This window comes from Lissotriton helveticus, chromosome 6 (genome assembly GCF_964261635.1).
Source record: "Lissotriton helveticus chromosome 6, aLisHel1.1, whole genome shotgun sequence".
NCBI classification, from domain to species: Eukaryota; Metazoa; Chordata; class Amphibia; order Caudata; family Salamandridae; genus Lissotriton; species Lissotriton helveticus.
In genome coordinates this window covers 150,530,249-150,545,518 of record NC_136067.1, presented here as the reverse complement: position 1 = coordinate 150,545,518, position 15,270 = coordinate 150,530,249, and positions in this window count along the sequence as shown.

Here is a 15,270-nt window from a genome sequence, read left to right as displayed (position 1 = left end):
AGTTGTCAAAGAATCCCTTTAATGCTTCATCTGCTGCGTCTTCCATACAGGTAACAGTACCTCCGCCCATTCCTCTAGCCAATCCTGAAAGGTATTCAGGGGATCCAGGGAAAATACAAGTCTTTTTGACTCAGGTGTTGATGCATTTTTCGTGCAAACTGGCTTCATTCCCGACCAATCATTCCAGAGTGGCATTTGCCATTTCTTATTTGGTAGGGGATGCAGCCAACTGGGCGGTGCCTTTAGTCAAAAATAATGATGCCATTTTGTCCGATTGGTCGGCCTTTAGAACCGAATTTGAGAAAGTGTTTGACCGCAGAGCTACCAATTTTAGTGCTGATAGAGAGCTATTGGAGTTAAGACAGGGAAGGGGCGAGTTGATCACCTATCTGACTAAGTTTAATAAATTGGTGGCTGAGGCGGAGTGGCCAGAAGAAAAAAGGATGTCCCTTTTCTATCAGGGTTTGAAGGAAGACTTAAAAGACGTCATAGCCCAGGTGGATCCTCAACCTAGGACATGTGTAGACATGGTTAATCTTGCCTTGAGATTGGATAGCAGACTGACAGACAGAGGGAGTTCTAGGAGAAAATGGGAAAGAGGCTCGTTTTATGTGGAACGTTCCCCTCGGAAGGTGTCAGGGGGAGCGGAGAGCAGCCCAGAACCGATGGAGATAGGAGCCCTCAGAGCACCGTTGTCTAGAGAAGAAAGGGAAGTCAGGAGAACACAAGGGCTATGTATGTACTGTGGTAAAAAGGGACATTATGTACGTGAATGCCCGTCTAAGCCTAAGGCATCTACTGGTAGTAGGTTCAAGAAAGTGGCGGTGTCTACCACAGGGGTTGATATAGACCGAGACAAGGACAAGAGACAGGTGGTGGAAGAAGAGAAGGAGTGGAAACTCACTTCTCTTTCTACTAAAGGGATAGGTGAGACAGAATCCCATCTGGTAATTGACATGACCTTGGAATGCGAACAAATGTTCCATCAGGTGTTGGTCATGTTGGATTCTGGAGCCACAGGCAATTTTATCGATGATGGATTGGTATCTAGGCTGTCCTTGCCTCGTGTACCGAGAGAAAACCCTGAGGAAGTCTTAGCGGTGGATGGGCAACCCTTGAAATCAGGACAGATAACGGAAAAAACCTGTGAGATAGGGCTCTCGGTGAGACAGAAAGGCATAGTCCACTCAGAGACCTTATCGCTAAACATCATAGCAGCTCCTCAGTACGAGGTGATCCTGGGAATGCCCTGGTTATGTCATCACAACCCGGTTGTGGATTGGAAGTCCAAAACGTTCTGGTTTTTGCCTGAGCATTGTGGAGCCCATATGGTGTCCAGTCCTCCCTCACATGTCGCTGTTCTGTCATCGTCATATTCTGCTGCCACGGCAGTGGAAACGAATGTGCAACTCCCAAGTGTTTACAGCCTCTACAGCGATGTGTTCAGTGAGAGTAAGGCAGAATCTCTACCCCCGCATCGAGACTATGATTGTCGCATAGATCTGGTGGAGGGGGCTACCATACCTTCTTGTAGGGTATACGCATTATCCGTGCCCGAAACGGCACATCTGAAGGAATACATAGACCACTATCTTCGGCTGGGGTTCATTAGACCTTCCCGTTCGCCTGCAGCCTCCCCTTTGTTCTTCATAGCGAAAGCCAATGGCGATCTCAGGGCTTGTGTGGACTATCGCGTTTTGAACAGGAACACCGTGCGGAATCGATACCCTCTCCCCCTCATTTCAGTCTTGCTCGACCAAGTGAGAGATGCCAAGATCTATACCCGATTGGATCTGCGGGGGGCTTATCACTTGGTCAGAGTCCGTGAGGGGGATGAGTGGAAAACCGCGTTCAAAACGCGTTATGGGCTATATGAGTACATGGTGATGCCCTTTGGGTTATGTAACGCCCCTGCGGCGTTTCAGTTTTTTATCAATGATGTGCTGAAGGACTACGTGGACCAATTCGTAGTGGTATACATAGATGATATACTGGTGTACTCACAGACCGAGGCATGTCATACTGCACAAGTAAAGATGGTATTGGATAAATTGAGGGAACATCGGCTGTATGTCAAGTTGAGTAAGTGCGAGTTCGGGGTCAGCGAAGTGGAGTTTTTGGGGGTCAACCTCAGCGCCAAGGGACTGCAGATGTCTGACAGGAAGGTGCAGGCGGTTAAGGAGTGGCCCGCCCCAGCGAATGTGCGTGAAGTACAGAGCTTCCTGGGGTTCGCCAATTACTACCGCCGATTCATAGATAATTTCTCACAATTGGCTGTTCCTATTACCAGATTGTTGAGAAAAGGGGCATCCTTTGTGTGGTCTGCAGAGGCAGATGAAGCATTCAGGTCTCTGAAAGAGGCTTTCACTACAGCCCCTGTACTAGCACACCCCGTATTGGAACATCCGTTTGTGGTTGAGGCCGACGCTTCGGATGAAGCAATAGGAGCGGTCTTGTCTCAGCGAGATCCCCTTACCGGTCAACTACATCCAGTGGCCTATCTCTCCAAGAAATTGAACCCCGCAGAACATAACTATACGATAGCGGAAAAGGAGCTTCTAGCCATTAAGAGGGCTTTCCAGGAATGGAGGCAGTACTTATGGGGGGCTTGTCATGCTGTGACCGTTTACACCGATCACAGAAACCTGCAATACATGACCTCCGCCAGGCACCTAACGCAAAGACAAATGCGTTGGATGCTTTTCTTTGCAGAATATAATTTCGTGGTGACATTTAGACCAGGTACAGAGAACAGAAAGGCTGATGCGCTGTCCAGACAACAGTCACCTAACGAACCTCAGATAGAGACCCGGCATGCTATCATTCCTTCAGCCAAGGTGTTATGTGTGGTCCGGGCCGAGACTTTTCTAGATGAAATCAGGAACTCCAGATCGGTAGCGGCTTGGAGGCTTTGGACTGCTGAGGTTCCTGGAAGAGTGTTGAAACAAGGCCTCCCCTTGCAAGGAAAATGCTTGTTCCTTCCCACTAGGGTGTTACGTCGAAAGGCGTTTGAGTGGTGTCACGAAGCTCCCATGGCCGGGCACCCGGGTGTGACAAAAACAGTGCATCTCCTTAAAAGACATTTCTGGTGGGAATCTTTGGCAGTGGACGTGGCCCAGTGGGTGCAAAAGTGCGACACATGTGCAAGGGCAAAGGGAGAAAACAGCAAACAAAAAGGCTTGCTGATGCCTATGCCTTCGCCTGCTCGACCATGGCAGAATATAAGTCTGGACTTCATCACAGGCTTACCACTGGATCAAGGGTGTTCAGCGGTTATGGTTGTGGTGGATAACCTAACCAAAATGGGACATTTCATCTCGTGCAAAAACCTCCCTACAGCAGGGCAAACCGCTCAACTGTTGGCCTCCCAGGTCATACGGTTACACGGTCTTCCTCGGGTGATCGTGTCTGATAGGGGTCCCCAGTTCGTGGCACGCTTTTGGAAGTTGTGGTGTAAAGCACTGGGCATCGAAGCGGCTCTTTCAACTAGCTTCCATCCTCAAACCGATGGCCAGACCGAAAGGCTGAACCAGACTTTGAAGAAATACTTGCGGTGCTATTCCGGGGAGGCCCATGAATCTTGGGTGGATTTGTTGTGGATGGCAGAGTTAGCCTACAACAACGCCTGGCATAGTTCTACTGGAGTGTCTCCTTTTAAGGCCAATTACGGGTATGATGCACATACCATACCAGTGGATTTCCCTGTAGAAGTCTCCAACCATCCCTCCGTCCTGTCTCAAGTCCGGGCGTTGAGAAGGGTGCATAAGGGTGTCCAGAAACATCTGGCAAGGGCAAAGGATGCGTACAAGAGGTGGGCGGATAAACACAGAAGGCCTGGTCCCCTGTTTAAGGCTGGAGACAGAGTGTGGCTCTCCACAAAGAATATACGCTTTAAGCTACGGAGTGTATTCCACCCTCGTTACATTGGTCCTTATCCGATCGTCCGACAGGTGAATCCTGTGGCCTATAGACTGAGGTTGCCTGGTTCTTTACGAATCCATCCGGTGTTCCATGTACACCTTCTGAAGAGAGCTTACTCGGCGCGCAGGGTGGCGCCGCCGCCTGTGGATGGCGAAAAAGGGGTGGAATACGAGGTGAGGTCCATCCGTGATTCCAAGTTACGCCGAGGTGTGCTCTGGTATCTGGTCTCCTGGAAGGGTTATTCCGCGGAGGACGACTCGTGGGAGCCATGGAGCAATGTTCATGCACCTAGGGCTGTGCGTTCTTTCCATTTGAGGTGTCCGTCCAAACCGGGTCCTAGGAGGCGCCTGGGAGGAGGGCGTACTGTCAGGACCTGACTTTGCGCCTACCTGACTTTGAGCTGCTCACACTACATCCCCCATGATGCTTAGTCCCAAAACTACATTTCCCATGATTCCTTGCGGCGCAGCGTTATAGCGCGCCTTGGACAGGGCGCGGGTGTACTTGATTCTTTCTGCCTTTCCCGCGGAAGCTCTGGCGGTTCTCTTGCTTGTCCTGCCAAGATTCGGGAAGAATCCCTGACGGCGAAACCAACGTTCTGGTACAGTACCGCGCCATTTCCCTGTGGCGCTCGTGGCATTTGTAGCGTGTGAGCCCTGCTCACAGGAGTCAGACTTAGCGTTTATCTGGGGCGTTTGTTTGGATGCAGAAACTGTGGAGACAGTGAGTGGCTACTCACATATCTTTTGTTTACTGTGTGTGCTTTGATCTCGTCTAGTGGCGGAATGTAGAGGGAGGCTTTTCCTTCACATTGCCGACATGAAAACATTGACATATGGTTTGTACTAATTGTTGTGGAATACAGGTACCAAAGCGGAGGGCGGTAGTGCGGTAACTACACCTTGCCGTGTTTGGGGTAACTGACTATTTTGTGTTGAAGGCTTACAGGTACCAAAGCGGAGGGTGGTGGTGCAGGAACTACGCCTTGCCGTGTTTGGGGTGACTGACTATTTTGTGTTGAAGGCTTATAGGTACCAAAGCGGAGGGTGGTGGTGCAGTAACTACGCCTTGCCGTGTTTGGGGTACAGCCATTGATATCAGGAACTGACCAGGTTCTGTGGATGATGGAATCCACTTCTCAGGTCTGCTGTGACCTAGGATATTGATTGGAGCGGGTGGTTATTCCCCCTGGGGTAGGTTTCATCCCTCATCGATGTATATCCCTATAACGGTGTTTTATGCACACATACTAATGCTGGCATTCCTGTTGTACAGGGAAGGAGAGAAGAAGGAGTAGAGGTTGGCTGGACGTTCAAAGGGCAGCAACAGGCAGGTGGCTTTAGACTATTGTTTCAGTGAGAATTGAAAGAGAGTAGGGATTTGTTACTTGTATTAACCTGTGTACTTTTCTTTTCACAGCTTCCCTTTCCCAGCTGCTCCCTTCCTTTCCTTTCCCGGGTTTTTCCCCTTTTAGGGGTTTTTTCCCTCACCGTATCACTCGAACACCCTGTGAATTACTATTCAGGGTGTTTGGGAGGTCCGGAGGTGGAGCTTTATCACATCACAACGATCCTGCGGAGTGCAGACCTTGACAATTATTTGCAGTAATATTAGTGAGCTGCTGCTGTGTTACACTATTGACATCACCGTCACTAATACTGAACATTGGATCTGAGCACATTTGGAATTTGGACCAGTGTGCCTGTGCACTGTCAGTGACCTGGCCAAAGAGGGCATGAAAGAGCTGAAATTGGATCATAAATTCAAAGCTGTTCGACACTGGGGAAATTAGATGGAAGGGTGAATGAATGGACGCATAGACCAATGGAAGGCAGAAGGGGCCTCTTCCAGGGGGGATCCAGCGCACTCACTCTGTGTCATATGTCATTAGTAGTATGGGGCAAAGCTGGGGGTACTTAATGTTTCTAGTTACACCCTTGTATTTTGTACTCTCCTTTCCCAGCTGGCAGGAGTGCCACATCAGCCGAGGTCTTGAATGGGCTATAGAGGGGTACGTAGCAGGGGCGGGAGGTAGCCTAATACACCCGGAGGAGCCCTGGGCAATCACGCTCACTACTGCTAGCCACATAGGGCCACAACTGAAGGAGGCCCAGAGTGTTAAACTGTAACAAAGTAAATGATTAATTGAGTGCAGGGGGTCGTACGAATTCCTTAGGAGCCCGCTGCCAGCTCTGCCAAATGTTGGGGTTTGCTATTGTAGATTCCAACTCATGACCTCTAGCTCCATAGCCCTAGACTTCCTGTCTCTTTATCTCACTCTTACAGGTTCTTTTTAACACGTTTCTTACTCCATTTGTCTCCATTTTCCTGTCTTTCTCTCTCCCCTTTCTTTCTCGCGTTTCTGCCTTTCTTTCTCTAGGTCAAAGTCTGCAGATGAAACGCAAGTCTCAGGCGCCAAAAATGATTAGCTGAGTTCACCCCCTCCGCCCACAAGCCATGCGCAACTTAAACCTGGTGGAAGAGGGGAGGCAAGTGCACGACGAGGGTTTGCCGTGCAAGCCTGTGGTAAAACCCTTTCACTACGATGATCAGTGACACAGCAGCAGCAGTCAGAGATGAAGTGGCCTTACAACCAAGGACTTACAAGGTCAGAAGTGCCCACCAGGGCTCAAGTCCTAAAAAACAGAAGGGGGGGGGACTCACTAAGTTAGGCAGAATGGATGTGACATCACCATGTGTGACATCACAGGAAGTGACATCACTGCATGACATCACAGGGCATCGCATGTGGCATGACAGGAAGTGGCATCCCAACCCATGACTTCACAGGAAGTGACATCAGACCTTAAGACCTCATATATGTTTAGCAGGTCCATTATGAGTGCATTTGCGCAGATTAGAATATTTAACAATTTGATTTTGCATTGGGGTTGTACCAACATATTGACGCAAATTCTGGGCCTCAACGTATACATTTTTTTAAAACCCTGCCACAAAGAAATTGGCATCAAGGAAAAATGTGCCAGTTGATCTGTCCTGTTTAATTGGTTGCAATGTCTGTATTTTAAAATATCTTATGGGGTTAAGGGACCTGCTGCAGAGATCTTTGTGTGCCAGCTTAAATCTCAGTGAATTATAATAATCCTAAAATAACACTGGAGGATAACGTGTTTACTGGAGAGATCTGTGTTTTGCCTAGTCCTAGATTTGAATTAAATTAGCATAGCGGATTATTGTGTCTCCTGCAAACCACATTATGTAACACGCAGATGACCAATTTTTATTTTAAGTAAATGGGCAAGTGGGTTACTGCTTTTAAGAAAGAGATCTTGTTGTTACTTGCAGTTCATAAATTACAATACTTCTTATATAGCAGAGTGAGGTAGGAAGGACATGTTACTCCTACAATTTGTAACCCTCACTGTCTTATGTGACACATCCTTTATATTAACATACACACATGATTTATTGTCAATGTATAATCAGTACATGTGATGTAAAGCGCTCTGACACCCTGCAATGGGAGGAGTTGTGCAAAAACATTCTAAAAGAAATAAAACAAAATAGTCGTATTTAAATAGTTATTTGTGTAAATACTGGGGCAATCAATATACCTGACATTCTTACAGTGTTTGCATATCTCTTATAAATAGGGACTGAACAAAGTCAAAAGCATTTCTCTCTTAAATACCTGTTGAGTGATAAAATGTGAACCTTTGTTTTCCCTCCATTGCATCTAGGTGTGAGGCTCCCGATAGCTCCCAGCCAGGATACTCCAACAAAAAAAGATGGCCCCTTAACTTCAGTTTTGTTATGGACGAAGCTGTAATCTGATAAGCCCTTTACCCACCTGCAGTTTAATGCTTGGAACAAATGCAGACAACGTGCAGGCACTGCTGAAAGTGTCCCGGTTTCAGAAAATCACACTGGGGCTCGTTCAGCATATTTCTGTGGGGCCCAACCTCTTGGTAGGATAGACAGCGTCTGCCCTCTAAAAATAGTAGGTAGACTGCATCTACCCTCGACTCGAGCCCTGGTGCTCACAAGACGTCCCACCAACACAGCCCCTCACTTGGTGGATCACTATTGAGCAGTGCCTTTTCAAGGGGGTCCTACAGCAGCTCCAGCTTCTCCCTTGATGCATCTGCGTTATCTCGCGAGATAGACCTGACGTCATGTGACCTAAAGGCCAAAGCTGGCAACTTTGGAACTGGCGGACCAGGTTTGATCCCCGCTTGGGCTGTGATTTTGGCAAATCAATCTCTCTGGGAGCCCAGGAGATTCTGATCTGGTGTAATGTTTTCTGGTGCTCTTGGAAAGCTCTTGGGCCGAAATCTATATAAAACTGCAAAAATAAATACCATAAGAACCTCCTGTGAAGTCGAGGTTGCCCCCAATGAGGACGCTACAACATTGTGTGGTAACAGGCATTTATTGCAATTATAAATCCTAAAGAGCGTCGAGCCGCTCCTCACTGTCTCGGCTGTTCGCGCCACTGAATGCGCGATGCGCGTGCAGCCCCGAACATGGCCGCCCGCACGTCACGTCGATACGTGACGTGCAACGACTAGACTGCGCCACTACATATCTCCCCTTTTTTCCCCAAACAGAACATTTAACTCACTGTCCGTCGTTAATATCAAAGTCTCGAAATCTTGCAGGTTTGATCACCGCTCTGCCACTCCGTGTCAGTCTCAGGGGGACAGGTGGGGTCACTCCTTCCTGAAACCCTTCGCTCCTTCCTCCACTTTCAAACACGGCCGCGCCTCCGTCTCGTCTACTCATTCTTTCTTCACTGACTGATCCCTGATTGTCACCATCAGTCCTCTCTCCTCGCTGTTCTCCTCTGCTCACGTCCATTCCTCCATCTGACCGTTCTTGTTCCTGAGTCCCCTCTTCCACGTCTTCTAGGCCTTCTCCGCCTTGGTCCCATCGTTGCACTCTGTTACATCTTGCCATGCGGTCCTGTGACCACACGTTGCCATCGCTCAGCAAAGCCGCTCTACCCAGCACCTCCTTGACCTGCATGGGTTTGCTGTACTTACTGTCTCCTTTCCTTATTAGCATGGCCAACTTTACTCATACCCATTCTCCCTTTTCCAACTCTGTTTCTTTCACATTTCTCCGGTTGTTGTAGTGTCTTGAGTAAATGGCTTGTGCCTTTTCCAAGTTGGCTCGCACTACTGCAGGGGACCACTCGCTTGTAATGATCTTTTCCTTCCACTCGCGGTTGTCCCGGGTGAATGGTTCGCGGCCTCTCAGTATTTGGAAAGGACTGTACCCTGTTCCTGTGGGGGTGATCCTGTACGCCCACACCATGTGTTCTATCTCTCTTTCCCAGTCCTTGTTGTTGGAGATGGCTGCCTGGACTGAACCCATCACCACTCAGTTAAATCGCTCTACAAGTCCGTTCCCAGCCGGATGGTATATGGACGTGTGCTTGGCTAGAATCCCATTTCTTTGCATGAAATTGCTCCATTTCTCTGATCTGAATTGGGGACCATTGTCGCTTAGGATGGACTTCCGGATGCCTTCCCTCACAAAAGTGTCAGCCAGGAACTTTATGATGGTCTCTGTATCCATCGTCTCATCTATTTTCAACTCAGGCCATTTCGAATACCTATCCATGAGGACACATACGTACTTCTGGACTCCATGCTTATCAAGGATAGGGCCCAGAATATCCACTGACAACTCCTCCGACGGATTCCTCGGGGGGTCAAACTTGCCAATGGCGGGGCGTAGTGGTTTGAGTGTTTTATCAGCCCCTTGGCACTGTGGGCAGTCCCTGACGTGACTCTTGGCCCTTACGTCCATCCCCGGCCACCAGTAGTTTTGCTTGGTCCTCAGTTTCAATTTCCCAATCCCCAAGTGTCCTTCGTGGAGCATGTCTAATAGTTTGGGGATGATGGCTGCTGGGGGGATGACTTTCTCTCCGCATTACAGAAATACTCCTTGGTCGTCCATCGATAACTCTTCCCTGACTTCATAGAAGGGTTTGAGGTCTCCTCTGGTTTGTCTCTTTTCTGGCCAACCCTTTGTGATAAATGATTTCACATCCTCTAGGGTCTGGTCTTCATCGTACGCTTCCTTCCACTCTTGGTTCCCTATGGTTTTCTCTTGGTCTTCCGTGAGTGCTACCAATTCTTCTACTCCTGCTTGGTCTTCTCCACTCGGTTCCATGGCCGCCGCTCTGCTCAGATAGTCCGCCACTCTGTTTCTGTTGCCTGGGATGTATTCAACATCATATCTGAACTCTAGCAATTTTAGCGTCATTTTGGAGATTCTGGGTGTCGCACTGGCGTGTCCGCTGGACGTTAGTACCTTGAGTAGGGGCTTATGATCCGTTTTCAACAGGAATCGCGTGCCCCACAGGAACTGCCTAAATCTGGTCATGGCCCACACAACTGCTAGCATTTCCTTTTCAATTACGCTGTACTTCTTTTCCGTTTCGCTCAGTGTGCGGGATGCGAAGCTGAGCGTTTCCATCCTTCCTTGACCTCGGTCTTGCATTAGGACAGCGCCCAGCCCCTTGTCGCTGGCATCAGTGGTGAGTACCGTCTTCCCTTGGGGGTCATATCCTTGGAGTGGCACTGCTCCTGCCACCTCTTTCTTGATGACTTCAAATTCACCCTGCGCTTCCTCCGTCCAGCGGAATTCCGTGTTGTCTCTCGTCAGCTGCCTCATGTGATGGGTCTTAGAGGCGAAGTGCTGCACAAACTTGCTATAATATTCCGCCATTCCAATGAATGACCTGACTTCTTCCTTCTTGGTGGGCGGTGGCGCTTCACAAATGGCTCTCATGTTATCTGCTTTCGGGGTCACTCCTCGCACCCCTATTTCGTGTCCTAAGTAGGTCACGGACTCCATTCCTATCCGGCACTTGGTCTATTCAGCAGTGAGGCCCTTTCCCTCAAGGATCTTCAGGACCTTGCTGAGTTTGCCATCATGATCAGATCTGTCTCGCCCCATTACCAGGATGTCGTCCTGGAAGTATTGGACACCATCCATGTTTTTGAACAGTTGGTGCATCAGCTTTTGGAAGACCGCAGCCGCTGAGGCCAGCCCGAACGGCATGCGGCGGAACTGATAGCACCCGAATGGGGTGATGAACGACGTCAGTTTGCGGCTTTCCGGGTGTAGGGCAATTTGGTGGTAGGCTGAGGTCAGGTCTATGGTCGAGTACCACTTGATTCCCCTGGTGCTGGCCAGCATCTCCTCAATCCTAGGCAAGGGGAACTTCTCCACCACAATGTTCTTATTCAGTTCGCTCAGGTCGACGCATAGCCTGACCTTTCCGTTTGGCTTCATCACTACCACCAAGGGCGCCAGCCACTCCGCGCACGTGATGGGCTCAATGATCCCTTTCTCTTCCAGATCTTGTAGTTCTTCTTGCACTGCATCTCTTACCGCCAATGGTACGTTTCTCACCTTGTGGGCGACCGGTACTGCGTCCTCCTTCAGGATGATCTTGTGGGAGAATTTCTCCATCCTTCCAACTGTGCCTCCGAACACCTTGGGGTACTCACTTTTCCATTTATCCAGGTCTGGCCAGTTCTCCAGCTCTGTAAGTAGTATTTGTTCTTTTCCCCCTGGATCCAACTTGATGCCCAGGTCACCTTGGTCTAGCCACCCTAGGACCGAGGGTCCTCTCTCCGAAATGTAGAGTTTGCAGAAAGCGGACCGACCTGTGAACTCAAATTTTAACGGTCTGAATCCAGCCATGGGTATACGGTCCCCATTGTATGTGACTGGGCGGATGTCCAGCTTCTCCAGTTCTGGGCATAGGTGTGGTGCAAAACTCTTCTCCCACACCGCTCTCTGGATGATGGTGTAGGGCGAGCCCGTGTCGGCCACCACGCTTATCAGTATTCCTCCTATCGACATCTCCAGGACGGGTTTCGTCGTCCTCCTGCCGTCCCCGCTCAGCACTTGGCCATCCGTGCTCAGTACCTGGTCATCGACGTATATTACCGTGACGACCTCTTCCTCTGCGCCTTCTTCTGGTTCCTCGCTTTCCTGTCCGATATATTTCACCATGCTTTTAGAGGCCTTTCTCCGACATACTTTCTCATAGTGGCCCACTATGCCGCAGTACATACATTTGGCGCGGAATGCTGGGCACTTCCTGTCATGTGCCTCGTGGGACCAGCTCCCACACCTGTAGCATGATTTCTTGTTCCTTCCCGCTTGTTTTCCTGGTGGGCCTGGGTTGCCTTGCCATTTGTTGGGCCCTTTCACCCACGATCCCTTGTACTTGTAGTCCCTGCGGGGCTCTTCATCGTCTATTCTGTTTACCATGGTGCTGGAGGTTGTCTCCTTCCTCGTTGCCTCCGCACATCTGCGCGCCAGTTCTGCCCTTTTGACGATTACCATCACCTCCTTTAGCGTGGTGTCACCGCTGGCCCACAACTTGTCCTGCACTGCTGTGCTTGTGGTATGCATCACCACCTGATCCTTGATGAACTCCTCTTCCCAATTGTCATACCTGCACGTGGACGCCAGTCTCTTCAAGGCCGCTACATATTCCTCCACCGTCTCTCCTTGGAGTTGTTTCCTTTGCTGGAAATTGAACCTGTCCACTGACACACACACCGCCGGTCTGTAGTGTTCATTCAGGTCTTCGATGGCATGGGCATACACGTCCACATCAGTGCTTCCTCTTTGTTTTGGCACTAGGCTTTTGTAAATTCTCAGACCTTCCGGGCCCAGGTTGAGCAACAAGATGCGTTTCTTCCTCTTGGGGTTGAACTGTTCCTCATTCTCATCCTCCAAGACTCCTATGAAGTTATCGATGTACTCCCTCCAGTCCTCCCACTTCATTAGTGGTTCTCCTGGCCTGGGCAGAAATTTCACCGGTGCCATTGCGTTGCCCGCTTGCGCACTCATCTTCTCTCTCTTGATCGTGGGATGTGCGCTCCCTTTACCTCTGGGACTTCCCGGTGTGTTGTCCTGCTCTTCCTTGCTTGCGTGGGCCTGGGGACTACCTTCGTCAGCCCCCTCGCTCTTGTGTGGGGGATCCAGCGCGGTTCTCCCTGTCTCGTGGGTCGGCTCGTGGTTAGGCGCGCTTTGCTTGGTGTCTCTGGGGCGTGGATAACCCCCTTGGGTTGATTGTTCGCCCCTCCTGGGAGATGCCGGGCCCTGCCACGCTCTTTAGGATGTGGTACCTGTGTGGAGGCTGCTAGTCTCTTCTCGACCGCTTCTTCCTCGTGCCACCAGATTCCTGCAGTCCTGCTCCTCGCTGCGTGTCCTCTGCCCACCGGTTTAGACGCTGTTTCCCTCGGTGGTTTGGTTCTCTGTGGGGGTCTAGTATCCCACCCTCGTCGCCATTGTGAAGTCGAGGTTGCCCCCAATGAGGACGCTACAACGTTGTGTGGTAACAGGCATTTATTGCAATTATAAATCCTAAAGAGCGCCGAGCCGCTCCTCACTGTCTCGGCTGTTCGCGCCACTGAATGCGCGATGCGCGCGCAGCCCCGAACATGGCCGCCCGCACGTCACGTCGATACGTGACGTGCAACGACTAGACTGCGCCACTACACCTCCCATGGGCGTTCCCCGACTCTGCTGCTTACATGACCAGTGCCACGGATCGGGCTGGCAGGTGAAAGATCTGTATCCAGTCAGCATTCTGCATTTTTCCGGCCCAAAACAAAACAGTCATAGTTGAATGACAAGGGCCCATTTTATGTTAAAAATCTAGGAATGCTACGAGGTGTGACCCTGCCCTATACTCGGCCTAACCTGGGCATGATAATTCTAAGGTAAGGAGTCTGTGGCTAGAAATCTCTATCAGATGCATGACGTCCTTGGGGCTGCGATTGGGTGGAAGAGTGCTGACTTGCAGTGTGACCTCTGTGGGAAACATTTTGTTGTTGTGTAGAATTGACCAGAATTGGGCTCTTGTTTCGAGGGGCTCATCGAACACTGATTATTGCTGTGTGTAACTACCCCACCAGCAAAGGGGGGGGGGGTTCTTTGCTATGCTACTGAAAGTGAACAGAGGAGTGAGTGATGGAACACACTAGCTGTAGATTAATTGATCTTTTTGTCAGCATTGACTCCTGCTCCAGCTTTCTGCAGCTCCACCTCCTGTGCTAGCTTTCCATAGATGTCTCATAATCTAGATCTTCCGAAGTACCCTGTCATGTTTAGCTCTCCGCAATTCATTCTGCTGATTGAACGTTCTGCTGCTCAGGCTCACATCTAGCTCTCTGAAGTTTTTTTTGCTCTACTTACCCGCAGTTATGTCTTCTTCTCTAGTTACATGCAGTTCTCACATGTTTTCAAGTGACCTCCAGTTCTCTCTTCTGCTCTAGGTACCTGCAGTTCTGTTTTCTGTTGTAGGTAGTCTGTCTTCTGTTCTAGGTACCTGCAGTTCTGTCTTCTGCTCTAGTTACCTGTGGTTCTGTCTTTTGCTCTAGGTACCTGCAGTTCTGTCTTCTGCTCCAGTTACCCGAAGTTCTGCCTTCTGCTCCAGTTACCTGCAGTTCTGTCTTCTGCTCCAGTTACCTGCAGTTCTGTCTTCGGCCCTAGGTACACGCAGTTCTGTCTTCTGCTCTAGGTACCTGCAGTTCTGTCTTTTGCTCAAGTTACCTGCAGTTTTGTCTTCTGCTCTAGCTTACTGCAGTTCTGTCTCCTGCTCTAGGTACCTGTGGTTCTGCCTTCTGCTCCAGGCACCTGCTGTTCTGTCTTCTGCTCTGGTTACCTGCAGTTCTGTCTTCTGCTCTAGGTACCCGTAGTTCTGTCTTCTGCTCTAGCTTCCTGCAGTTCTGTCTCCTGCTCTAGCTACCCGCAGTTCTGTCTTCTGCTCTAGCTTCCTGCAGTTTTGTCGTCTGCTTTAGGTGCCTGCAGTTTTGTCTTCTACTCCAGTTACCTGAAGTTCTGTCTTCTGCTCCAGTTACCTGCAGTTCTGTCTTCTGCTCTTGGTACCCACAGTTCTGTCTTCTGCTCTAATCTTCCTGCAGTTCTGTCTCCCGCTCTAGGTAGCAGCAGTTATGTCTTCTGCTCTAGGTACCTTCAGTTCTGTCTTTTACACTAGGTACCTACATTGCTGTCTTCTGCTCCAAGTACCTGAAGTTCTGTCTCCCACACTAGGGACCTGCAGTTCTGTCTTCTGCTCTAGGTATCTGCAGTTCTGTCTTCTGCTCTAGGTACCCGCAGTTCTGCCTTCTGCTCTAGATTCCTGCAGTTCTGTCTTCTGCTTTAGGTGCCTGCCGTTCTGTCTTATGCTCTAGGTACCTGCAGTTCTGTCTCCTGCTCTAGGTACCTGTGGTTCTGTCTTCTGCTCCAGGTACCTGCAGCTCTGTCTCCCGCTCTAGGTACTAACAGTTATGTCTTCTGCTCTAGGTACCTACATTTCTGTCTTCTGCTCCAGGTACCTGCAGC